The following is a 27238-nucleotide window of genomic DNA, read 5'->3' as shown; positions in this document are numbered from 1 at the left end:
TTCAGCACGGTCAGCATGGAGCAGAAGTGACTGTCTTAGTTTGTTCTTTAGTTAAAATTTTGTTAAAATTTGATAAAATTTTAAATTTGTTAAATTGTTCTACTGAGCTTAAGGACACTGCTGTCTTCATCTCTTCTGGCTAGGTTCTCTCCTAGCTCCCTTTCTACTTCAGATTTAAAGAAAAATCTGGCAATGCATTTTCTTTATTGTCAATCTCTTCTATAGCTTTCTCCCTTGTAGTCAGTCCTTCTGCTATAGTCTCCCTTTGTATAGCAGAAAATAACCTGCTTTATTTATTTATTTATTTATTTATTTTATTCGGAAAGTAGGCTGAAATGAGCTGCATATGCTGTATCAGAACATCACATCAAGACTCGCCTGCCTTTATTTCTGGAGGTGTATATGAAGTGAGGCAGCATGCTGTAGAGCGGCGAGAGGTGAAGTCAGCACAAGCAGGAGAAAAGTTGCAGCTGTTCTTAGCGAGGGTCAGAGTGTTGAGATGCTCACAGAAAACAGGTTTGTGCTGAGCTGTAAGAGAGAGAACAAACAACTCTGCTTTTGGTAAGAAGTGAAATGGGGTTCCAAAATAAGACGGCAAACAGGGGCTGTCATGCTGTGCAGTGTCAGAAATGCCAGTGATGAGCCATGGACTTGCCAGCAGAGGCAGAATTTCCAGTGTTAAGACAGTTCTGAAGAGCTTCTGGAAGAGGGAAAGGCTGCCTGCATATATGCTGGTTCGCTGTGCAAAAGCTTGGCTGTTCATGTAGGAGAAGCCATAGAGAAGGAGAAATAAATGAGTTGTGAAAGGGTTAGAGTCAGAACTATTATTTCAAACACTTTATGGAGAAGTAAGAAAGAAAGAAAGAATCTCTAGCCTGTGACTTTGTTCAGCTCTAGACCACGTTCTTTATAAAGTTTTTCATTTAATTTTCATTTAAGAGGTGGAAGATGAGTATTTTGTTCCATGCCTCATCCAGAGCTTTTTAAGAAGGGCTGGGGACCTGAGTCTGTCCACCAGAACACCCGCTGGTGCTAGAGGTAACCCAGCGTTGGAGAACTCTCATGCAAGTCTGGTCGCCCCAAAGGTTGTTGTTGCACTTGGAAACTGTTGTGCTGCTGTTCTTTCCGATGCTTTTTCACTGAATCCCCTATCAAATTCACCCCATTTATGAGGCAAAATAAGATTTCTCTAACTGCCAGCTCTGCACTTAACAGAGTATCTGAAAATCGAGCTACATTTTTTTAATGCCTTGTAGTTCATAACTTAGCTCTGATAGCAACTGATATTCTGAGATCAGGATGGAACTGCAATTTTATTGCTAAGACATAAGGGGAGATAGACTGTATCTTGCTTTTTCTGCAGCTGTATTGATTATCAAGCTTTATAGTAATTAAAAAAAAAAAATCAGAAAAAGCAAGGAGTTGGAGGTGTTGCCATGGGGAAAGAGTTAATACTAGACGAGTAACCTGCTTCTGACAAGAGCATATCCCTGACACTGCAGAGGAAAACTAAGCTATTTGTAGTAAATGTAATATCATCATTTAACTTTCAAGGCCATCAGATTAACTATCTAAACACAATATTTAGGTTAGTCTTCAAGAATCTCTTTAGCTTGCACAGCAGTTTTATTGACAGTCTCATGCAAAGCCTGCTGAGGTCAAAGTAAAGGTTTCTGTTGCTTTGTACTGAATCAAGCCAAAGAATTGTCATTTGCTTTTACAGATCTCCTCCTATCTCTAACTGCACTCAGCAGTGATAAAATATTTTGTACTCTTCATATGTTTTCCGTAATACATCTCTATTGTATGAATTCATAGTCTTTGCATGCAGTCCTCTTTCTTTTTCTTTTTCTTTTTCTTTTTCTTTTTCTTTTTCTTTTTCTTTTTCTTTTTCTTTTTAAACTTATTTTATTTCTGAATGCACCCAGTTATCCCTGAGGATACTTCTGTTTGATAAATACAGCGAAAATGCCAGCATCAGGTGATAATTGGGCTGGAAGGAACTACTTGACACACTCAATGACATGAGTTGATGATCCATCTGGGCTGGTCCTCTCTGCCTGATAAACTGGCCATGTTTCCATTGCACACAATGAGAGACATTAGAGTTACTGGTTACTTTTCAAGCTCTTCTTCTAGGTTCTTTTTAGTTGGAAAAGATGGGATTTTCAGGATCTATTTGAGGGCAGATAGGGCAATGGAAAAGGACACTGAGGAAGGTTTCCCCTTGTGGGAGGAAAATGGAGAAGAGGAAGTGAGCAGAGGGAGCAATGCCATTACTTAGCCTGGTGTTGCTGGAACCTTGACAAGACGTGGCTGGGGTGAAAAGCTGCCCTGGGTGGGGTACGAGCGTGCAGAGGATGGCATCACGCAGTAGTCTGTACCAGGATTGTTTCTGATTTAATCTTCACTGCCCATTTTAACACTTCAGTGGGCACACAGCATCTCCTGGTCTGTCAGAAGACCTCCTGAGAGCGGTAGCAGTAGCCTGGCGTCCCATGGGTCATAAACCATATGGGCAAATACTACCCTCATGTCCTTTGCAGGGCACTGAAGCCTTGGCGGTGATGTGGCACCACCTCGGCCATTTCCCGGCCCTGGGACAGGTTACCCTGTGAACCAGCAGATGGCAGCGAAGTTCAACAAATGGGTGGCAGTGACCGAGCCCCTGTGCTTTTCCTGCAGGCTTGTATTGCTGCAGAGAGATGAGAGCTCCGTGCGTAGTCAGAGCCTGCAAGGTTCATTTCCAGTGCACAGATCACCCGTGGGATGACTTAGGTACATCGAGGTAGCAGAAAATATTAATTCATTCATTGCTGTTCGTAATCCAAGTCATATTTATTATGTTTGTGATGGTTTTGGTCAGAGAAACAGTAGAACATACAGACTCTGCTATCTTTACTTTCTTAAATCTGTATTTAAAATCTATGTATATCTGCACAGATGAGGATGAAGCTCAATTGCAAGTGAGTAAACTTTTATTCTTTATTATCATTTATTTAGTATCTTGTGCTGCATTTGAGGGAATGAGGATATATCACCATGGGTTGCTTTACAACTTTTATAATGCCATTTTTTTTCACAACACGAAAGCTGCATGAAAGGGTTAATAATAACTTGGTTTAAAACCCCAACAACAAAATGATTAAGATAAAAACTTTTTCAGCCCTGCTTCACACTTTCAATTAATCTCACTTCTGGCAGAAGGATGGTAGAAGGGGATGTTTGTTTTCCAGCTTCCAGCAGGCAAACGATGGAGATGTCAGGAGAGATGCTTGACTGCAACTTTTAAATTCCTTGCCTAAAGTGAAAAAGGGATGGACAGATACTAGGGATGTCTACTTAATGCCTTTAATGTGTTAGCTCCATAGCGATATCATGAAAGACCATGCTTGCAGGGTTTGTGCTTTCCAAGAAGATGCTAGACCATCATATGCAATATTTTTCTCCCTTACTTACTGCTCATTGCTTGATCCACTTAGGGAAACCCAACACGACGCTTCCTCCATCCCACACCACGGGGATTACACAGCCCTATACGGTTATGCAAGATGCTCAAGGAGGATAGGGCAGTCAAGGCCCAGATCTTCGTTTCAAAACCTGTTTGAGACATTAACAAGTTTTGGCTGAAGTCCTCAGCTATTGACAGTGATGAGCTGTACATAAATGCCGTGGTAGCAGGAGAGGATCCCTTCTTGTGCCCCTCTTTCGGGCCATTAATGCTCTGCAACACAGAGCAGGACTCTGTAGCACTGTTCCTAAGAGAGGAAATCAAGCCAGTGGGACTGCTTGGAGAAGAGAGGGCTTCAGGGCTGCTCTCAGAGTTTGATTGCCCTTATCGTAGCATGCATAACTACATATTTTCTTTTCAAGTTCATATTTACACATACCATAGTCTGAATATGCTTTTAATCTTCCAGTTATATTAGAATTTTTGTTTAAAAAAAAATGTGCATAACACCCCAGTAGACAAATTTATAGCAAGCAAGGGCACAAGTTTCAATCACTTGAGAAGCAGCAGCATTCTTAATCTGTCAATCAGTCTATGCACAAAACGCACAGAGCATCAATTGCTTTTTAGGTTATTTACTGTGACTTATGTATCTGCCAATAAATCTAAAATACAGGTCAAAGAATATGTAGCTCAAGTATATCCATAAATGTAGCAGAAAAGCTTCACTAACTACCTCAGATTGCCAAAGCTGAGGTCATTTCCTTGTTGTGAAAAATACTGGGGTCTATAAATTATTTTTATCACCTCTGGGGCAATGCAAACAGTTTCCCACAGATGCTGAAAGTATGATATGTTTTTTCTTTAATATCAGAACACCACTTTTACACAGCTCTTAAAATATGAGGTCCAAGATTCTGCTTTTGTTTTAAAGCCCCAATTCAGCAACATATTAAAACAGATACTTCAGGTCCTGACATTAAACACGTGCCAAAGTGCTTTATTGCATAGTCATTTGCTGAATTGGAGCCTAAAGGCTAAACCTTTTTCTCATGAAACTTAGAATTTACCTTCCAATATCCTTCAAGGAAAACAAGGCATTTATTCAAACAAGATATCAATAAACGTTTAAAAACATTTTAAAAGTCTTGTCTTTCAGATATCACTCGGTGAGCTCTGGAGGTAAAACTTGATGGAGATAAAAGTTGATTAACTTTTTTTTTTTTTCCAACAGTTTAACTGGTGTTTATTTAAGGCTTAGTTAGCACTGTTTCCTTGAGGAAAATAAAAATATGTTGAACGTGTAAAGAACATAAGCATGAATAGTGAACCTCCTCCAGAGAACTTTGGAGAAAACACCACTGAATTAACTTACAGTACATTTGTTAAACATGAGCAGCTCTAATAATGACATTTCATTTAACAATGCCCTTTGTCTTTTCAGTTCATCAGTTACCTATTTCAGTAATGAACTGCAGTCATACCATTCTGATTTTCTCCTAATGTAAAGGCTGAGATCACTTCAGTTGCAGTGGAGCATGATGCTATTATTCAGTTTGTGGCTTAGGAAAAAAGCTATAGAATATATCACAATTGTAATTGGCCAACAAATATTAAAGTCTGTGATTGGTAAGGAGACCAATAATTTCATTTAGCTTTTAATGAGAACAAGTAAAATTTTTTTTTTAAAAAAAAGGTTGAAAATGCCCAGTATATCTGTTTCATGAGCAGAGCAGTAAGTATTCAGCTGGGAAAAAAAATGATCCACGCATTAAATGTTATTTTAATTTTTTATCAACGGTCCATGCATAGAACTTAACAGCAACATTTTTAGTTAAGATGAGTAATCTCGGTTACAAAAATAAAATGGAGTTACCTGCACTGTTTAAGGATGATTTTCTAAAGGACTAGAGGAAGTCAGATTAAGTGGGTAATATCCCACTTTACACTATGTAAACACAAGGCAGATAAAAAATATCATAGCTCTACTTGATATGATCCATAAGTCTTGCGAGGGGTAATGGGGCCTACTTTTACTCATTTGCCTTCCTCTTTTTTGGGTTTCTTATATTTCAAAAGCTTTTTCATTGCTGTTCCAGCTGCAAGAGAGACATTTTAAGCAGACTGCCTTTTTCCACTTTCCTATTCACTGTGATCCATTCACAATATTTTCACAGCTCACCAAAAACATTTAATTAGCAAAGACTGATGTTCAGCACTTCATAATCTTTGCCCAACTGAACCAAATCTGCACAATTTACAATAGATCTTTGGAAAGCCTCTTTTTACCATGTGCTGCATCTATAGATCTCTCTCAATTACCCACAGTAAATTTAGGCATTGTACAAGAGCAAATTTTACAGTCCATGAAGAGATGAAGTGAAATCTAGATGAAATTCATTGTGACAGATTCTCAGTTAGTGCCCTGATGTGTCTGTATTACAGAAGATAGACATTCTATTAGCATGGAAGCTCCCATAATGGACTGTGAATCATTTCAGGTAATAGAGATGCCAACTGGAATGACTGAAAAGCACTATTGAATTCCATTAGAGCTCTTTGTTTTTAAATCAGTCATTTCTTTGTGAATATCCAACTATATACTTCTTGACCCTAGCTGGGAGTAATAATTGTGAACTAATATTACAAAACATTAATCTGAGTTACTGTTCAATTAATGTTTCTGTTCAAGGGTTATTTTTATGCTGCAAATGTGAAGGAGACTGGCTTGTATTACAAATATGTATTTGGACTTGAGCTAGCACAGAATGCAATTTTCAGTTATATTTCTGTCTCCACTGTATTCAGTCTCATCTCATTAGCTGTAAAAAGACTCAGGTATTGGCTTTTCTTTTTCCAAAGTCATCCTACCAGAATAAAATAACTATAATCAACAAATCTATACAGATAAACATTTTTATAAGGGATGCCACAAATGGTCTTCTTTCATTTAGGTGCTTGGTTAATTATCAGCAAAATAACTAACACCATATCCTGTTACCCAAACAGCCCCACCTTATCTATCAATCATGTATGATTTATCAGACTTGATAATTGCTTGGATAATTAACACAGAATTTAGGTTTACTCAATGTGCTGAAACCTCAGAAATGCCTGCATAATTGCCATTTGTGTAGAAGATGAAGTTATGAATAATTCTTTTTCACATAAATATGAAGGCTGGATTGCAGGCAGCGCATATTTCCTCATCCGTTGCTATTAATGCAGATATCATGTCATACAAGTGTATGGCATTGTCACATGCCTTCTGTTAACTGTATGTACATAGTCAAAGTAATTAAAATACATATCTATAAAAATAAGACAAAAATGTCTTCCTTTGTTTGTAAGTACTGCACGCTTTTTTCATGAGGAAGTACAGAAGGGAGACTGAAGAAAAATTAGTCTACTCAGTACAGTGGCAACAGGATTTGAATCTCTGTAATATTCTCACATAAATCCTCTGGGAAGACTTTAAAAAGAGTAGGCTCTATATCTTCTGTCTACGATCATCTATTTTCACATCAGAATGAGCAACATTATCCTTATATGCCAGAGTATCTGTGTCTACAGCTTGAAAATGAGACTCTCCTTAATGTTGTAATGACAGGTGTAAGATTAACTTTGTTAGGTGTCTAGCCACTCATGCAAACTAAATTAAATTAATGGAACAAATTTCTCTCATAATTAAGATAAAAATTCATGTCAGCTGTAACCTTGCTGTACACTAATTATATACAAATGATTTATCATCTGCTTCGCCCAGAATATTAATCCTCAACTCATTGATAACTGCAGCCAGTGTTAAGAGATGAGAGTTGATTAACTATGACAGATTGGGCGACCACAGTACCAAGTGCCTGAACAACCAGTAAAACCAATAATATTCAAATAGCATTTCTTATTTAAAAATGCATTCCCATGGAAACAGATGCACGTTTAATGAGGGATATGGAGATTATTTCAATAACGACTGATATTGGAACAGTGGGCAGAACTAATCAATAACAATTAAGCCTGGTTAAGATATGGTTCTATAAAGTAGGTTATACACACATTAGTGAAATACCAGTTTGGGCCACGTTACATGTAATGTCTTCATGCATTCTCTTATTACTTTTTTTCCTACTGCAGAACGTATTGCATACTTTTCACGTTACACAAGCTCCAACAAAAAGAAGATGAAATGATGCTGCCAACAGTCTTTTGAAGGTCCATATGGGAACTCCAGTGATAATTATGCTCTCAAAAATGGTACCTCTTTATGAAAATGCTGTCCTACAAATAAATAAATAAATAAATAAATAAGGGGGGGATCGGGAGAAAGGAGAAGAATCAAATATTGAAGCATCGTATGTGAAACAGGATAGCCTTTGATCTCCTGGAATATGACATTATTCTTCTACTTGAAAAAATCATTAAAATTAACTTGTGAAACCTTTAAGGAAAAGCTATTAGTCTTTTATTTAATAGCTGACGTATTTTGGGGAAGATTGTTAGTTACTAATGTATCTTTTATTGAATAAAAAAATATGCAAAATTCCAGACATTGAAGATTCACAAGTTTGGGCTTGGATTTTTATTTTATTAATTCTGTCTCCCCAGGACAGCTATTTTATACTAATTGCTCATTGAGACTCCAAGAATCCCTGTCAGAATGAAGGAAAAAAACAGTCTTTTGTACCTAGGCATTAATAAGACACAACCAGCAAGCTGGATGAACTAAGTAATATTGCTGTAAATGATTTTTTTTTTCCTGAAAAGTTGGTGTGTCTGAAGCTGAGTTATGTGTGGAAAGGCAAACTAATTGCTAACATAAAATTGAAGGCAATTATGAAGTTAACACAGAGGGGGAACCTGTTATTCAGACTGGTAAACTGGGACGAGCCCTGTGGAGCACTGTCAGGTTTGAGGTGTAGCGTATAGGTCTGGTCTTCAGGGATGGAGATGAGAGCTGGAGAGAGGTGCCCAGAGCTGTCCCCCTTACCAGTCACTGCAGTCACAACTCCAGCTCTCATATTGAACAGAAAGGTTTGTATCTGACAGAAAGGGACAAAGACATTGGCTCCTATCCTACGGCTGCTTGGTCATTGGATGTTGAGGGCCAACCCTTCTTGGTCTTCCAACTCTTCGTGTGAGGACACCTATTCCTTTGGCACTGGAATGGCTCATTTCACATAGGCTACACCTGGATCACATTTTAAACACAAGTTGGAACCTTTTCTTGAGCTCACGTGTTCCTTAGCATCCATTCAGCACCTTGCTGAACACAGGTGCTCATGGATAGGTAGCTCCAAAGCTAGGCTTGGAGGAAAATTTTAGCTCCTACACCTACCTTGCTGTCTGTAGCACCACTTCATGCTAGCCTGCTGCAGAGCCACGCCGGGCACGGTTTGTCAGTGCTCTGTAGAGACATTGCAGGCTGATAATTGAGCAGACAAGCCAGGCTCCCTCATAGAAATACCCAGTGCTGCCCACAGCCCAAGCTTGAGCTGCCCAGGGAAAAGAAAGAACAAAAATACCTGAGCTAGGCCACACCAGCCTGGCAGTCCCGACCCAGGGGCTGCAGGTCAGGGCCCACTTTCTACCTGCCTGTATGGACTCAGCCTCTCAAACAATGTCTGAATCACCAGCCTAGGAAGGAAATACTCTGTTTCATGATAATGGTCCTCCTCAGCCTCCAGTCCCATGAGGGACTTTTTTTTTACATTTGTCTTCTTCAAAAGAAATTACAGTTCCACTTAAATGAAGATAGGAAATAGGAACTTTATGGGAAATGAAAATTTAAACATTACTTTCTCTGCATGTCTAGCAATTTCTGGGCTAATTGCCTTTGACTTTGTAAGCGTAGATAATGAGAAGACTCATATGTATATGGAATTGAAGAGAATATATGCAGAGCAAGCCAAGTACTTGATATCCAATTTAATGTGGAGTTTGATATCAACTTTAAACAAGCAAAAAGGGCCTATGTTTTTTCATCATCTTTCCTCGGGGGATGTACACCTGCTATGAACCTAATCAACTCCAGTACGTCACTGGTCCTCTACACCAATGCTAATGAACAAACATTGACATGGCAGGACAGAGGTGGATCATCACCCTGGGGAGTGCAGGTGGCAACCAAACACTGCCCTACACATTGCTACCAAGATTCAGTACAGAAGGTTTTGTGCAAATTGCCTTTCAGGTCTTCGGGATCACAGTAAAAACACATTATAAATGTATTTTTAATCTATTTATAAATCGTTCAGCTGCACTCTAATTTTCAGGAGTACACTTCCATGTGAAGCGAGCAGCAGTTCCTGCCAACACATTGGTCCCATCCAACACTTTAGCCCTATTGCACACAGGATTATGTAGCTGCTCTGGTGGTTGATGCATGTTGCAGTTCATCAGTAGCTACTGCTGCTCTTTTTTTTTTTTCCTTTTCAAATAAAGAAATCCTGGAGTGAAAAGTTACCTATCCTTCTAGAGCATATAGGAGTTAATGGACTGATTTCAAGGGAGATAAAGTGGAAGGTTGTGGCACTATTCACTTTGCTTAGGAAAAGTAAGCTAAAAAGAAAGCACTAGTTAGAGGGCATGCAGCCATTTAGCACATCTTTTCTAGCAGAAACTCAGCATGAACATTTGGCAGTGATACTGTCTAAAGTCAGCCTTCTGGCAATGGCTAAAACAGGTGCATATTGATTAGTGCTCCTTTGGCTAATGGCTCCGAGGTAGGAACTAGGCTTACAACACACCGGTCCCTCATTGCCACCAGCTACAGCTACACCTTATAGACCTGAATTTGCTGTTACTGACACACAAAAGAAAATACACTGCCTTTGCCAGTTTAACAGGCAAAAGGAAAAGCGGATGCCAAAAATGGGTAGTGTTCTTGTCCTAAATCTCTTTTGCACAGTGAGTTACTCTTACCCTGAGCATCTTCTGCCCCCTCTGCTTAGTGAGAAATGGGATTGCATACTGCCAGCCGACTTCCCCAGCAGCAGCAGCAGCTCATTCCATTGATCAGGCTCTGCAAACAATGCAATTATTTCTGAGGAGAGTGCAGTGAGCCCTAGTTTTGCTACTTCCACTTATTACTGAGTAGCATCAAACTACACAGCCATTTTCCTGCAGCCATCTTTAAAAAAGGCAATGATCTCAATGTGCTGCACACCTAATGAGGGCTGTGTGTGACAGAGTCGTAGATACATTTTCTCACTAGCCTAATGAGGAAAGAGACAGTGAAACAGTTCACACTTGAGTAATTTTCTAGTCATCAGCAACTGCAGTGTTCACGGTAGCAGAAGCCAGAGAAGGGACAGAGAGATATACAATAAATACACACTGGTCCATTGGCCAGAATAAGTTATCACTGGGATAGAGGTCTTGGGGCAAACTCCCTTAGGAAATTTAAACAAAAAGAGTCAATTTAAGGCATCTCTAGCAGTGCATTCAATTAAAATTAAATTTAAAAAGTAGGATCAGCTGCTGGGCTGTTAGGCCACCTGCCCAAAGGAAGAAAAAAATTAGAGATGTAACGAACCTTTACTCCCAATGTCTGCAAGCTGCTCGCAAATGACTGAATAGCACCCGCTGCCCACAGCCACCCGTTCGGCATAAAGTCCAATTCTCCTTCTTTGCCTCCCACCCAAAAAAGAAGGAAATGAACAGCAGATAGCTCGTTATCCATCTTGACAGCAAGTGTTTGCATCAAAAATGCTGTCCTTCTTACATTTTTAAAACATTATCACTTTCTTCCAGAGAAACCACTATTTCTGGAGGAACATTGCTATGAGCCAAGCCTTGGTGCTTCCATTAGCACAGACTCCAGGACTGATGCCACCAGGACACAGTAGAAGCTGTGCAGAGCTACGCAGCTTTCCAGGCAGGACGGTTCTGTGGCCCAGCACCTCCCACCAGCTGACAGTCACCTACAGGGGTGGTGAGGAGGTGCTGCAAAGGAAGGAGCCCTTCCCAGAGATGGGAAAACCAGCTGGCCCAAGGAGAAGTGTTTCACATGATAATGGCATGTTTCTGGTCTTGAAAGGAACAGAGACCACAGCTGCCCCCCTGTGAACGAGCCCAGCTCCCTGAACCAAAGGGATATTAGGAAATTAATAGTCTCGTGGCTCTCTGCCTGGATCCTCCTGCTGTGGCCTTTCCTGCCATGCATGCATGGGAACCAGCACGTGTTCAGAGGGACAGGTCATATCAGCTTCCTAGCTGTGCTGGAATGACTTCATGGAGAGCTGTGGACATGCTCTGGAGGTGCAGCAATTAGCCACAGCCAAGCTCACGCTGCTCGTCCAGGTCTTCCATGGCTGCCCTGCAGGCAGCAATGACCTCCCTTGGTGTTTCAGCACAGCTCTGCATAGATCCTTCTTTGAGCTGCTCTGTGGGAGCTGGATGATGCCCAAAATGCCTGAACTCACCTCTCGCTGCACCAGTCAAATCTTTGCTCAGTGGGGCTGCTGAGGCAAATACATATGCTATAGGGTGGGTCAAAATTTCCCCCAGTGATCACATCAGCAAGAGGCGAGGCCTTGTACAATTAAATCCTACCCTGCAAGAGCAGTCTATAACCCCTGGACAGAGCAGACTTCGCTTCTGTTCCACTGAAGGCAGCCAAGTGTTAATTAGCTAATTTTGACAGTCACTCCGTAGGTCGTTTCTGCTTTGCAGGCTGCTGGGGATGAGAAGGCCTTGCAGGAGCCACCAGAGGCATGGGTGCAGTTCATTGTGAACAGTTCCAAGTTCTGGGCTCCAGTCCTCAACTCTGGCTGCATATAAAAACATATATATAAACATGGCTCAGATAAAAACATATTTATCTGAGCTCACTATAAGAGCTTGGATAAACTTATTTTCTCTGACTTGTCTCCCTGCATGTGTGAAAGCACCCCCTCGGCCTGTAGCAGCAGGGCTGTGGTTCAGAAGGCGGCTGGGCTCTGAGTCAGATGCCTCTGCCCTCACACCGCCTCTGCTCCTGCATGACCTTAGGCCAGGCATTTAAACTTGTTGCACCACACGTGTCATGGCAGAGGAACCTGGAAGAGCTCCTGCGAGGCTGTTGTGTCACCATAGTGCAATTTGGGGCTGCGCTTGTTTGCTCTGCTCTCTCCGGATCCAGGTCCTGTGGCTTGGGTTTGGTAATGGGCTCAGCTTGGCTCTGCTCCTGTGCTGGGGTCAGCTTCTCCCTGACCACATCCAAGTAGCCACACACAGTCTGCACCCACTCTATTTTCTTTTATTTTTAAAATACAAAAGCATGTGGACAGAGTAAATCTGAACAAACCAGGAAGTCTTCCTTTGAGCCACCCAGCAGAGATGGCTGCAGATTGTGCCGCCGTTGCACAACCCTCAGCCTCACTTGGGTTTAACTTGCAGCTGGGGTAAGCCAATAAACATTGGGATTTTCTGAAAGGAGTAAGGGAATTAGGTGCTTATCTCCGCCTGACTTTCTCTGGTGCTCAGCATTCAATTCCTTTAGGCTATTTTAAAGATCCATGTCTAGAAAAAGAAACTGACTTCTATGGGCATAGCACAAACATTTGACTACTTTGAATAACTCTCCATGTGGAACTGCTTGTGCAATAAAAATGGAAGTGTTTTCCAGTATAAATAATCATTCAATTCTTGAGATCATAAATCGTTCACTTCTTGAATTATTTGGGTGTCAAGGGATAAACTGTTAAATCTATATTTAGTATCTAACTCCAAGTTCTGCCTGATTTTCTGAAGCATTGCATACTCTTCAGCTGGGAGACCTTGTACAACAGCCCCCTCAGATAAAGAGAGCAAATTTGGACTTACATACTTCAGAAAACTGCACTCAGTGCTTAACGGTAATCTGCAAAGGAAAGTAAAAATTAGTTAAAAACTGTTCTGAGAGCTTTCAAAAAATTGTACAGTAGAAGGCATTCCAGCTGGAAATGTATTTTTAGCTAATTTTTCAGAAACATCCTTTGTGTTGTAAAATTTTGTCTCAGTTATCATGGATGTGCTGGAAGGGGATAGCTGGATCACATGCTGTGCCTGACACATGAGGCCACAGGATAGGACAGAGCCCATGGTTCAGTGCTGCCAAGGAGGAACATAAACTGTGCTGCTCGCTGTAAATAGATGGACAAAATAAATAAATAAATAAATAAAAATGTTCAGCTAACCAGGAAGCATCAAGAGAATCTTATCCAGAGCAAAGATTCAAAGAAATGTAGTGGTTAAGTCAATGTTCCCTTTACATTGTAGCTTACCTTGACTGATCCCATAAGTGAGCCGAAATCTCTGAGGTAAGAAATGTGTGCAAAAGATGCAAACATCCGTGAAATGGTGGGACAAATAACTTCTACTCCTCTAGTAAAACAAAGCAGCAGCTGCTTGTGAAAAGAATCCACATGCCAAATCTGTAAATACGCTCTACCTCTTTTTATGCTGCTGCTATAATTAATCTAAGAACCTTTAAAATTCCTATCTGATACTTACACTTGTTATAGCAACATATTTAATTCCAGAACTACATCTTTTAGCAGATTCTTTTACTTCATTCAAATTACTAATCATTTAGATTCTCTCTGAAAGTCTTTCCTCCCTCGCTCCCCATGCATGCTTAACCTAATTAACTATAAATGAGAAAAAATGCTATTCACATAAAAAGAAAATGTTAACCTATAAATTATCCATTTCTCCCTACTGAGGCTGGCAACGCCTCTCATAGAAAAGCTCAGATGTTGGTGCAATATTCTTGGCTTGCTATCCAGTTTCTGCCACCCAAAATCATTTTATACAACACATTACTCTGCCATTTTGTACATCTGGCAACATTTGCTGATACTAAGTCCTCTCCGGTGTTTTCAAGATTACACGAAGGAGAATTTCCAGGATGATTAATTGGAGAGAGAAAATCATTCCTTTACATTTCAAGGAACATTTGCAGAAGACTAATGGTCATTTATGGAAATATGGCCTCTTTATACCCATTAATGTCTTGCAGTGCTCCCCGTAGGTCACACAATTAACCACCCATTTGTGTTTCCTTGCTGCTATCCCAAGTTCTCTCAGTTGTCATCATCAAAAAACTTCTGCTCCTCCCCAGCCAGATCAAAAGCCTACTCAGGTCTGTGGGACTAAGCCACCAAAGGGACAGAGTTTTCACTCTATAGGTTTTTTTCTCAAAATCCACTTTTTTCCTCAAGGTTCTCAACTACATTTAGCCAAATTCCACCCTGAAAACCTTTTCCAATCCTTTATGTCCCGTTCTACTCCCATGTTTTTGTGACTTTATTCATCTCACTTTGTACACCTACTTACCAGCCATTTCATGGTGGGGATTCTGCACACTTTCCTTTGCACCGGCTTGGTGGAACCAGCCATACAAACCAACAGCAATAACTAATAATCGCTGTGCCCCAGTTCTCCGTCTTGGAAGAAATGAGCAAGGAGTTCAAAACACTATCTTAAAGGAAGTCCATATCCAAGCATAGAAGAAAACGAAGCCAGAGAGAAAGGAGAATGGAGGACAACACAAGCAAAAACAAGTAAATGCTATATCAAATATCAAATGCAGTAAATTAAAGAAGAGACAAACTTCTTATCCGTTCATTCCCAATTCCCTGAAAATTTCCCCATTTTGATAGTGCTTGGTCACGAGCTGAGAGGAGATGGGCTCTCCAGCTGTGAGGAGACAGCCTCTGACTGTAGCAGAAAATAGAAGCATAATTTACTTGCCATACTTGAAAACAGTAAAAAGAAATGGAGAGAGAAAAACTCAGGAAAAAGCTATTGGCATTTTGCTTTAGCTTTCTAGATGGCGTAATCATCAAGACACAGATTTTGTGAATGTGTGTGCATTATATGGTTAAGAAACATTGTTGCCATTACACACATTAGTTGAATTAATTATACATCCACGAGTTTTCTCAAACAACCTTATGGAAGGTATATTTAAAGTTGTGGAGAAGATAATGTCATCTCTTATTTTAACATTGCCGAAGGACGATTTACAGCACTTTAGCAGAAAATGCAAAAGCTGTCCTATATACTTTCATTCCAACTTTTACATTATTTTTTTGTCTGTGGTCCTTTCTGTTCCATGGTCAACCAAAAGACTGGATTAGGACAGCAGCACCTCGCAGACAGCCCCTATTCGAAATGATCCTTCCTGTTATGTCCCCCACAGCACCCCTCCCAGGCAATACCTGCATCACATCCCCTGGTCTCCCTGCTCCCATATCCATTTCCATGATCCCCCCGCTTCCAGACCATAACCATTTGCTCCTGTTGACAACGGTTTCATCAATGGCTTTGCAGGAATTTCAGTTAATTGGAACTAATTATAGTTAACTGTAATTAGGGCCACATTCACAGGGGGAGGTGGGGATGAAGGAAGGGAAATATAATTCAGCCCACTCTTAACTCTGTACACACACCTAGCTGAGCAGGGTTAATAAGAGTATCAGTGTGATTCCCAAGCACACAAGAGGCGATAGCTAGGTAAATAGAAGCCATTTTTCATGTTTCACTCTGCAGAGTGGAGTTTTACCAAGACCCACTTTACAACTGAGGTGAATGAGTCTTAGAAAAAGCAAGTATCTTGACCAAGGCTCTGCAGTAAGACATTGCCAACACAGAGCTCTGGAGCAACTCCGTTCCAGTCCATATTGATCTTCACGAGAACAAAATCCCACATTTTTGTTATTATTATTATTGTTGCTGTGAAAAAGTTACCATCATTGCTGGCATCAGGAATTTGAGGCTGCGCTGTGGCACAGCTGTGCAATTTAATTTTAATTAATCAATCCCTAATCCCTGATTAGGGAAACATGGCAAGAAGAAAATATCTGAGAGAAAACAAAGCTCTGCCAGATATGTCTACATACATACATATATATTATTTTCAAGGCTAACATCTTGCATCAATTGACAACTAATAAATGTCAATAAGCAGCAGTGGAAAATAAGAGAAAGTCTATTAGCAGACACCGAGGTGAACATTGTGTTCCCACCTTTGAAACCCAAGCTGTGGTTTAAGATTATAACTATCTTTTTGCTCCAGAACAACAACAACAAAAAAATTGAAAGGCACGACTATTAAGCAAGGATAAAGGTTGGGTCATAAGCAAAAGTCATGTTATAGATTTACCTACCAACAAGAAGCCAGCAGGGTTCAGGTCAGAGGTTAATGAAAGACATCCAAAGGTCGTCCAGTGATTATGTGAGAGCATGAGTTTAATAGGGCGCGGGGACGACAGACACTGACAGAAGATTTATACCAGAGGTGATGACACTGCTAGGAATACTGCTGATAAAAAGAGCCCCAATATCGGACTGAGCAGGATGATGAATGGTGCACATGTCTACTCACACTTCTCATTATAAGCTCTTTCACTCATGGTGGCACTTAGCGGCGTTTATTTACTGTGGTTTGAAGGTACTGAGCAGAAGCACAGTATATCTAATACTTTAAATGTAGGCTTGCCATATAAAAATGAAACAAGAGATAAGATTAGACCATTGAATAATTGCCCAGCTTTCCTGCAGAGATTATATTCACTAGTGCTAACATTATTTTTTCCCTAATGTTCTAGCGTACGAACAGCTCAAGTGAATTAATTTTCTAAGGCAGAAGGTCAAAGGAAAATAACTGATAAGCGTTGTGCCTGCTATAGAATATCACTTTACAATATTCTCTTCTCCTCATTTGTCAGATAGAGAATAAGAGATAATATAATAAAGGTATATAAACATATTTTTTGTCACGCCGTATTTAGTTTTAGTAGTCCCAAGTGCTATTTTTCCTTGTAGATACTGGTAGGGAGAGGATCAGAAAAGTCAGACAAAAATGTCAAATAAAAAAATAAAAATAATAAAAGAATAAACCTTAGAACCAAACCTGAGGAAAACTAAGACCTGATGAATAACATGCACTGCACCAAGAAACTCCTTTTCAGACCGTTATATATTTATCAAACCACTGGAGTGTGAATTCTATGAATAAGTCTTATCATCTTTCAGGCAGCAGGCACAATAAAAATTAGAACTACAGAAAATTGTGGGTATTACAAAAGGTTATTTCTATCAATTCGCACGTATCAGTAGATGGGAATGTCACAAAAGAAAGTTCTGTATGTCTTGCCACTCGTAACTTCAAGCAGAGATGGAGCAGTATGGTGTGACGTCATATTTAACATTTAGCTGGACATGTAGCAACATAAATAAATCCCTACTTGACCAAGAGGTGTTGTAAATAGTCTGTGTAATTTTCGAAGGTGGAGATGTAACATTCTGAGCACACGCTACCATCACTCTGCAGGATGGTTCACTTAAGTTACCTTGTGTGTGCTGCCATTATTACCACTTCCAAACACAATACATTTACATTACGGTATTATATGCCGTATCCATCTTGTAGTACCTGAATGTCTCCTGTGTAAGAGAAAAGGGAGGCAGCCACAGAAATGCATTGTTGTTTCTATTTCTGTCATTGTTTATTGTGGTCTGTATTGCAAATGTCATTTTCAAAGGGGTCATTTGGGTAAGCAATGGCTTATTACAACAGTTAAGAGATTCACAGATGGGTTCTTGAAATGTTGCTTCTAGATGTCACGATTATGCTATGTCTTGCACTCACACTTAGCAGAAAGATGCTGCCTCTCCCAAAAAGCTTACTCTCTCATAGATCTTACCTGCTCGAGGTAGAGGCTGTGGTCGGCGCAGCTGAACACAAGGTAGACGTCACTGAGAATGTGAGGGATGTGCTCACTGGAGCACTCTATGTTTCTGTAATAATGTTGTGCGAGGTCTTCCATCTTAAAAACACTCACATGAAAACCTCCTTAACAAACTGCTTGTGGCCAGCTCTTCATGAACCAATTTCTGAAAAGGAGGCCAGTGCATCCAAGCTACAGTCTCTAGCCACATGCTGACTCTCTTAGTAAGGAACAAAAAGTAAGTATTGAGAAAGGGAGGGAGTATTTTCAATACACTTGGAATTTGATTCCTTCCTCTTAGTAGAAATATGTGATAAGTGAGGGAAAAAAAAATAAATATTTGCATCTCAGAAACAAAAATATTTCCTGTATCTCCGTGAAAATCACAAATCGATACCTAATATCTGAAAGGCAACTGAAGCCCCAGAGATCCCTCAGGTTAAGGGGCCCCTGATGGATTCCAGAAAACCAGATGTAAGCCAGGCAGGAGCTGCTGAAGTGCCAAGTCTAGTTACTAGAGAGGGATCACAGTTGCTTAAACTTCTGCATGACTGGGAGGACAGAAAAAAAAAAATGAATTCAAATAAAACCTCATCCCTGTGCAGCATATGAGGCCTATGCACTGTGTAAGTAAAAAGGGGATTGTAAGTAATGGTACCTTTGTACCAGACTGCTGCAACATGGCAAACTCCAATCTGAGAGGAAGCAATGTCTTTTGTTACCATACCAGTTGCATCATCCCACCAATTTATACCCCTAATCTGAGTCACAGATTTAGCACTCAACGCTCATTCGCAGTCACCTCTTCCGTCTATGCCAAGAGCAGAATATCTTTGTTTAAAGACCTCACGCAGTTTTCCAATGCTTTTCAAACGCAGCAGAGTAATTTACCAAAAATAAATTTCACCAACATTTTCCAACAGCGGGGTTCTAATTCTTGAGATCTTGGCACCCACATTTCCCCTTGGAAAAATAATGTAATCAGATTTATCTGACAAGGCTTTACACTGAGCTAATCACTAAAAACTAATAGAAACATATCAAAAGGTCCATGCCTCCATTAAAATACAATAGTGGGGGGTAGACTCAGATATAGGAAAACCAATGAAGAGGCAGAAGGCAGAATGGTTTCTTTCTTTAAAGCTCTGTAGTCATCAGTGACACTGTCATTCAGCATGTTTCATTGTCCACTTGAGTCAAATGAATAGGACGGTCTAATGGAAGCCACGGTATTTCTGAATAGACAGCATATTTGTTACTGAAGCAGACAATAAAATGTTAGTAAAGCATCTGAAGTGTCTCTACACCAAATGAGAGTGAGATTTCTTATTTATGAAGAGGAAAAATAAAATTTGAATGCAGTCCTTCTTTATTATGCAGCAAAAGAGAAAGCCAGGGCAACTGAGATTCTGCTTAAGGAGCAAATAGTAAATGTGCCACTCCTTTAGCGTGACCAGAAGAGACCAAGTTTTGTCTGAAGACATAAGATATAAGATCATTGCTAACTATGAAGGTGAGATCACTTCTTCTGAAGCAGCAGAAATTCTCTGATGACAAAACATTACTCATTTTGGCCCATGTTCTGGTTACAAGCATGTCAAATTACTACTGAACTGTCTAATAATATATAGCCAAAATTTAGCAACCAGAATAAAATATGATCTTTATTCTGTTGGACCAAAAATGTTAGAAATACTGAGATAAGAGTCAAGAAATTGTAGAAGTAGATTACTCTCAAAAAGACTGATGCATGAAATTCCCATCTTTTTACAATATATTTGGCAACTGACACACAGCTTTGAATTTATTGGGAGTCAAAGATCTTCATAAGACTCTCAGGAAACACATTTCAGAAAATGACAGTGAACTGCTGAGAAGCTGGTGCTCTTTTGCAAGCTAATTATGTTATTTGGAGCCCAGAATCTACCCTGGAGATCCAAACTCAAGACAAACTAAACATCAGATAACCTAATCTGATGGAATTAGATCAGACCTCTGTAAGAACTATCAGATACTATATAAGATGTATTTGCATCTAGATGTATGGACAATATTTTCATTTCAACACTCCCTATGATTTTAATTCATTTAGTTCTTGAAAAATCTTTCTTTTGAGAAAAAACAGAGAAGAAAGTATTGTGACCACAGCCATAAATCCACATCAGAAGGTCTTCTGGGTAAGTAGCATGGGACACAAGTTCTAATTCTTTTCTGTGTTTAAAGTATTTGTGTTCACTTTGAGTATCTGTGTTTATCTTTACTCAAGTCCTGGCCTGTTAAGAGTACTTCAATTCTTGGTTAATGGAAATACCATTAGAAGCCTGAATCTCATCAACTTTTTTCATAAATGAATCACTAGAGCAAAAAGAAAAGAAAAAAATATATATATTATTATTATTTTTTAACAAAAGGACATTTTTTAAACTTTTTTTAACAAAAGTTTTTGTTTGTTCGTTTGTTTTTAAAAAAGAGACTAAAAAAACCACAAGGAACAATCCAAACACAAACACAATCCTGAGATTTTATTTATGTCTCTGTAATGCGAAGGCCAAATTCTCCACTGGGGTAAATTTACAAAGCCAGCATAAATTGAGTCAAAAATTTGTAGTAAAGGAATAAGACAAATTTCAAGATATGGTTTAGGCTGGTCATGGTTCAGTGACCCGCATTAGCAAGGTAGCTTAGTATATACGTTTCTTTAAGCACATGTAAAGTCCTATGTAGGACAAGTTACGTGTTCACCTTGTGTGTAAGATTTCTACAAAAACAAAGTAAAAAAATCTTCCTCATTAAGCCTTCTTAAACCTTGCTCATTCAACCTTTAAAGTAAACCATTAGATCATCATCCACTTTAAAAAAATATGCAGAAGAAAGTACAGCTCATTTTCTTATCAGATGCATTTGCTGTCACATTCAAATCCAAGTTAAGAAGGTTCATACCTCATGTTCTGGTTGCAACATCAGATCTTAAACAACACGGCTAATTCCCAGTGATCATCAGAAGAGGACAAGTTGAAGCAGGAACAGAGAGAGCCCAGAAATATAGGACAGCCTAACAAAACATTGCTGACAATAACTGGTGGTTCTCTATTGAAGAGACAATTCTTTCTTTCTTTCTTTCTTTTTCTTTTTCTTCCTTCCTTTCTTTCTTTCTTTCTTTCTTTCTTTCTTTCTTTCTTTCTTTCTTTCTTTCTTTCTTTCTTTCTTTCTTTTTCTTTCTTTCTTTCTCCACAAAGATTATAGCCAAAATGGTAAAAAAAGGGGTTTCCATTTTTCAGGCCAGAGAACTCTGGAATACAAATTCCATTTACATTACTTTGTATTGCGTTATTCTGTCTCTTTCCTTCTCCAGCACATGGTTTCCTAGTGTTGCCTCTGATCCTGTGACTCAAAAAACCCTGTAATGCTGAGTCATACAACTATTAATCTTTCTTGTCTTTTTATAGCTTCAGGGGAGTTACATGGGGTTGCTTGCTAGCTACAGCTCCACTTATCCCAGTTTCCTTGCCTAATTATTATATTTTTTTTTTTCTGGCCAAGCTGGTGAGGCTCCGTGTCATGTGCTAGGAGAGCTCCCAGGAGAGCATGGAGGTGCCTTGCTGCTGGTGTCTGGAGCACAACCTGCCTCTTGCCTCAGGACCTGGCACTGCAGGCGGTGGGTGAGCCAAGTACACAATGCCCTGCACTTGGTGGAGATCCTGGCACGGAGCTGCTCGCTTGTGAATTTCTGGATGCTCCAGTGGTAACGTAACCGGGAGGGGCCAAAGCGATGTCAAGAGTGTGGGATGAGACTTGAACGTGCTACGGCACGGGCCTCTCCCCTTTGTCAGACTGAGAGCCCTTTAATAACAATAGCAGATGGGATGCTTGATTGTATGAAACCGTGTAGCTCTGCAGAGATTCAGACTAACAGCCTGAGTGAGGCCTATTCTGTAATGATTCTATGATTTTATGATTCCAGACACCTCAGCGTGCCTCCCCAACTGCAGCTGCACCTCAGGAAGGTGATGGCCCTGCACATCCCAGCTCCACGCGGGTGTCCTGGACAACTTCACGTGTTTTTAGAACAGAGCCTGAATCCTATGCTTAACCACCTGTATCACTTACAGTCAAAAGCAGCTAAGGCTGACAGGATATATTTCATTAAAACTACTTTTAATAGAAAATGGTGTTTCTAAGTGAGCTCTTGGTTTGCTTGGTTTTGCATCTTGCACTGGGTACTTTCTGAGGGAAAGGTCAACTTCAGAGGAAGGTGGATTGCCACAAAATGGAAATATTTGTTGGAAACAAAAAATCTTTCAGTATTTGAATTGTCACTGTAAATGGACAGATTTCTGTTGACTAAGAGAAACAGACACTTTTCAAACTGCTCTGTAATGTGTCCTTCCCGGCAGTGTCAATGCCAGCAATGATTGCTGTCCAACGCAGCCATGTCTGAGAGCGGTTGCAATACAAACATTCCTCAGCGCTGACCCAGATAACCTGTGCTGTTGAACAAATTACACAGGATAACATCATTATCCCCTTATTCTGAGGCGTAAAAGTTACACGCCTATATGAAGTTTGGCATGATTGTATGATAATTTCCATCAGCAACAGGTGAAGGAAAGAAGCAGCCTTCTCCAGCAGATAATTTTTTTAACTTAAAATAGATGCACCAAATGAGCAGGAAGAGTCACTCAGTATGTGCTATTTCTCTCTACCAGCTGCAGAGGAACCTACTTAAGGTCCCTTAAGTCCACAAGGGTAGACCAGTTCTCTTTATGTATTTGTACAGTGAATAGCAAAATAGGGGTGTATACTATTGCCATATCTCAAAATAAGTTAAAATGAGTTGTTGCCACTTTTTTTTTTTTTTTTTTTAGACATAAATGTAAGGTCTGTATCTCTACAAATCTAATGCAGATTGAAATAAGTTCAGTATTACCCGATGCAGTTGCCATTGCAATTTCTTGCTAATGACATAGCACGACTTGTGGTATTTGGTAGGAGCTTTCCAAATACAGTTTCTGGAGTCTTTAGCTTCCTTGTGGATCTGAGATGCCACAAACAGAACAAGAGAGGGAGAGGAAAAAATAAAATAAAGAAAGAAAGAAGAGAGAAAAGGGACAGAGAAAAAGGAAGAGGATCTGTAATTCACAGCTGCAGAGAAATTGTGAACCCCCAAACCTTAAATATATTAATAGGGAAAACATTTTTTTCTACCTTCAATGCCACGTATATTTAAAATATTTTCACAAAACATTTTAACTTCCTGTGCAAGACTGCTTTCATTCTCATACACTGCAGCTTTCCTGTTTGCATTTCTTATGCCATTCTTCTCATCCACTCAGCCATCTATTTTTAGCTTGATTTGACATGAATTTCCTTCTTGCCCTTTTCCCATATACTAATTCATCTGCACTGACCTTATTTTCACTCTTAGCAAGTGACACGCTTCTGACACATATGCACACACCTAGAGCTGGAGTGCATCCATATATATTCTCTGTATCTTCAGTTTCTTTACTGTTCTTCTTCCCACCAGAATTCTTCTCTGAAAAAAAACTATGTCCTAATGAAGTTCAGTGTCCTGGCTATTCAGTTTTGTTTAATCTGTCTATTGAACAAGATGTTGTATGGCACTAGAATAATATGATAGGAGGTCTTTAATTTCTAAATCTCACAGTTGGATGTATTCTAACATGATAACAGTTACCTCGCATTTTCAGTATTTTATTTAAATGCCATACTCCTTCAGTACTACAGCTGTTTGTGGCTCTTTGGCATGGGATGCAATGAGGTTATCTTGGTAAACTTCTGACTGGGCTGGGCTCCATATCACAGAAACCACGGCCGTGGCTGGCAGCGTTTACTCCCTAGGTAACTATTTTAGCAAGTACTGAATGAGTGTGGAAACCAGATCAGGGCTGAGCCACACTGGCACACTGATATAGGGAAACTCGTGCTGCATTTATCCATGCAGCACCTTTCAGTAAATAAATAAAGGACTTTAGCCTCTGGAGCTAACAGCCCAGCACCTTTTGCAAGTGGCTAAATAAATAAAGCAAACAAAAAATGCCTTTGATATCAGCCCTAGAATTGTGCATCCTGTTGCTAACCTGAGATAAGCACAAGCCTTTTTCATATGTAAGAATGCATGTGATCTGACGGTTTCACATTGCTGCTGTCTCTTTTTCCTTCCCTCTCTAAAATGCCAACCCTATTGGAAAATCAATTTTATAGAACTTATCTGCAGCTCATGCCAAGACCCCAGACTCATTCACAGTACACTGTCCCTTTGTGCCTAACGAGCCTCCCATATGTTGCAGGACTTGTCAGCCATTCTCATCTTCGCCTGTGACCCAGCTGTGTGCTAACGAGGATGGCTACTACGCCTTCTTTTGCAGATAATAAAAGAGACAAGACAGCAGCCTCAGCTGGTGAATTAAAAGGCATTGCTGGAAAATGTGCCCAGTTCTATAATCCTTCATTTCTGAAGGCCTTCCAGAAGCCTTCTGTATGCATGGAGAACTTCCAGGAAGGCTTTGAAGGAGATTTATATTCCTGAAGAATATTTTGGTAAATAACAAATCTGTAATTTACTTTTTTTTCTTTTTTTCCTCCTTTTCCAATGATAGCTAAAGGCCCCAAGTACAGCAGTATTGATGTAGTTGTCTGGAACTTGGAATGAGGAGGGGACAAGTTTTGCATGTTGTGAAACTGCAGTTGCTCATCAGCCATCCTTCAGCGCAGTTCCCATGCAGGCTTCTTGAAAAATGCTCAAAGGATTGCCAGAAATATTCAGGATCTGCAGGCTGTACTTGTAGAGCTCTACCTATTATTCTCCCATTGTCTCTCTAACTTTTTTTCTCGGTCTACTCACCCATTGTCTTGTCTCCTTTCATTTATTGCCCTGCTGTGCACACACCCTCAGGTAGGCAGGCTGGCCTTGGCTCACACAACCAGTGGGTCAGGCAGCTACCATGCCCTTGACAAACACCAGTTCTTAAAAGTGGCTCTTGCGGATGCTAGAACAATTCCACTTTTTCTGTAGGTAAGTGGCTGCTCTAGGCTCCTCTGCTTTGTATAAGCTTTGCTGAGATTTTCATTCTCAGATGTATCATATCCACAGAAATATTTATTTCCCCAAACTAAATCCAGAATGTTCTGTATTGTCTTGTTCTGCAGCAAGCATAATGAAACAACTCTGTGTTCCTTTACAGAAAAGATACTTTTCCTATGATGTTTCATAGCAATTGCAGTCAAAGTCAGGACAAATGACATTTTTCTGCAGGTCATATGTTTATCTCCTTTGTTTGCAAAACTATTTGTTGATGTATTTATTTTGGCAATTTCCATCTCAGGCTTTTTCCTGTGCTTTCCTCTCATGCTCATCCCACTTTTGTGCCATCAGACATTGTATCCTCCAATGTAACCAGATGGCTATAAGGACTGAGTCTTTAACTGGTGTAAATTGTCAATGCCAATAAGGTTCTCGGAGTGGCACTGATTTATACCAACCCGGGTTATTTACTTTCTCACATATTGGTTTTAATACCCTTATACTAATATAGCTAGTATTTCTGATATGATCAGCTTATTTTTTATAGGAATTCTAATTTTATAGACGTGACTATAAGTAACCTGACTTTATTGACAGACAAATCATCACCTGACTATATATGTGTCTAAAGAAAGAAAGATCCAGCAATCATTTGCAGTCACCATTCACTTATGCCACATTTCCCCTCTAATGCTCACACTTTATGTACACAAAGTTTCTGTTTTCAGGCTTTCCCATAAGGACTGACAATTCTGGTCTGCTTTGCTCTGCCTTGGGCATGTGGCTGTCCAAAGGAATTTATCTGACATTGGGGAAGACCATTTTATTTGATTAAAATGCCCTTGTTTGTCTTTCTGGATCCCAAACTTGGAGTTAAAGTACAGAAAAGTAACTATCTAAATCACAAACAAGTAGCTCGCTAGGGGTTACTGAGAAAACAAGATTTTGTTTCTGTGCGAAGAAAACCAAAGCTGAATGATTTGAAAATTCTTGCATTGCTCATATAAACCACAATGGGTTTCTGTTGCTGTAAATCTCTTTCTTTACCATTCTTAATACATCTATTACACTCTCCTTTGAGTTTATATATGTTTGGTAAAAGTGTTTTTCATAATATATCCGTATCAGCACAAAGAAACCAAAGTTATCACTAAAGATACTGCTGTAGTAAATAGAGTAACAGATTTCATCCTATCCAGTCATTATCCTGGGACTTGTAAAAGGAACTGCACTGCAGCGAATTGCTGCGAATGGGCCTTTGAATATGGATAGCTCAGCAAAGTGTTTGAACTGAAATACTAAGTTTGGATAAATGCAATGCACAAGCATTGTTTAATAAATTGTATTAAATATCAGTGCAATGAGAATAGAAAAAGTTCACTGAGGAATAATAACACAATGATATAGTGAATATTTATATGACATAGAAATTAATTTAATAATGCGTATAGCAGCCTTTACTACTTGTTGTAGTAAATACTGTTATGCCTGTACTACTTGTAAAGAAAGGTTAAAGCAAATTGTTTTCTGCTTCGCATCGTACTTTCTTCCTGAAAGGCCACAAATTGGTGATGAAAATGTGGTTTCTGGAGTAAGGAGCTGTGTCATTTTTGCCCTAATCAATAAAGTTAAGCACATGTGAAAGTCTCTGCAGAATCTGGTGCTCGAGACAGCTGGACTCAGGTGAGCAGTTTTAGCTGAGAAACAAGTGTTTCATCTTCTGCGTTTCTGTTACTGAAATTTGCCAATGATATTGCACTCTGTACATGGCTAAAACCACCTAAGCTGGAAGCATGAGCATGTTACAAAAAGCCTAGCTGCCTATACCCTTTTATTTTGGTAACAAACCCCATTTCCAGAGCTGTGTTGTACAGTTTAAACAGCATCCTACTGATTTTTGTACTAGTTACTCCTTCATTTGTTCAGTACACATGTTGCTTTTGGCCAGCATGTGTAAATTCTAATTTTACAACGTTCACCTTTTCACTTCTCCTTTTTCTTTGAAACTCGCAGAGGAAGTGGCGGCTGTTTCCCTGTGTTCTGTGA

At 39.7% G+C, this 27238-nt stretch overlaps 1 long non-coding RNA gene across 1 annotated transcript; it reads right to left on the bottom strand.

Moving 5' to 3' along the window:
- Positions 1–19498: 19498 nt before the first annotated feature.
- On the bottom strand, positions 19499–22122 carry LOC121072669. The gene is made up of 2 exons (XR_005821361.1): positions 21088–22122; positions 19499–20502 (listed from the first exon to the last, which is right to left on the bottom strand). It is a non-coding gene; the product is annotated as an uncharacterized LOC121072669 (long non-coding RNA).
- Between the last annotated feature and the right edge of the window lie 5116 nt (positions 22123–27238).

This window comes from Cygnus olor, chromosome 6, assembly GCF_009769625.2.
Source record: "Cygnus olor isolate bCygOlo1 chromosome 6, bCygOlo1.pri.v2, whole genome shotgun sequence".
In the NCBI taxonomy this organism is placed as follows: Eukaryota; Metazoa; Chordata; class Aves; order Anseriformes; family Anatidae; genus Cygnus; species Cygnus olor.
Note: the sequence above shows the minus strand (reverse complement) of the source record. Positions and strands in the feature narration are given on the sequence as shown.